Source organism: Morus notabilis, unplaced genomic scaffold, assembly GCF_000414095.1.
Source record: "Morus notabilis unplaced genomic scaffold, ASM41409v2 Scaffold703, whole genome shotgun sequence".
NCBI lineage: Eukaryota > Viridiplantae > Streptophyta > Magnoliopsida > Rosales > Moraceae > Morus > Morus notabilis.
This window is the reverse complement of record NW_010366776.1, coordinates 95800-96881: the sequence shown is the minus strand read 5'-3', so window position 1 is coordinate 96881 and position 1082 is coordinate 95800.

The window sequence follows — 1082 nt, the reverse complement described above, 5'->3', positions numbered from 1 at the left end:
ACAAAATTGTCCGCACAAACTAATTCTTGCAAGAAAAAATAATTTATGAACTAGTTATATATTTTCACTATATATAAAAGAGTGAAAAAGGAAGTCACTGTGTGTTTTTGGTCGTCCAAAATGCTCAGCTTCGTTCCTTTTTTTTTTTCATACTTTTTTACTTTTTTCATTTCTTTCCTTTTGTTAAATTTTTAGAGGAAATTGTTGAATTTATTGTTAGAATACATGAATCTAGATTCTTATCTTTTACTTTTGATCAATACCTTTATAACTAATATAGTCATCTAACTAAAAAAGATATTAATTAAGAATAAATGATAAAAAAATTTAGACTCTTATACTTTTAAGAGATTTGTCTTTTTTTTTTTTTTTTTTTAAAGTGTCGTACAAACTGACTACTATTTATATATTTCATTTTAAAATTCTCAATAAATTATTTTCTATATTTTGTTTTTTATAATCTATGTTATTAAAACTTTAATTACAACTTAATATGTAAATTACACGTAGTTAAATTAGTATTTCTAAAAGAATAGAAACCTCTCAAATTTTGTAATCTCTCTCTAATTACTTTGATGATGTATCTAAACCTAAGAATTTTAAGTTTTCTAATCGTTAGATCTAATTAAAATTATATCAAATTAAAAAAATATCTGACAACTTAAAAAAAAGAACTGTCGATAGTTTTTTTTTATCCTACTAGAGAAATTCCGCATTAACTTAAAACAAAACAAGACGTTGTAGGATATGAGCAAAAAAAAAAAAAAAACATTTTGATGCCTAATATACTAGAGTAGTGGTGGAGTGGCCCATGTAATATGTAGGAGAGGAGGCTATGTAGTCTAGAGTTTAATGTGCCTAAATTTGCATGCTTAAAAACGAGAAAAAAAAAGAAGAGAATGTGGGTTGTGATTTCATAAAGTAAGAGAGAGGGAGTGAGAGAGACAGATAGAGGAAGAGTAAGTATGAAAAGGTGAAAGCCGGTGCCATGCCTTGGCAGCAGTTGCGTGTGAAAAGCAGAAAATTGGTTTAAAAGCCAAAAAAAAAAAAAAAAAAAAAAAAAAAAAAAAAATATTCATAAA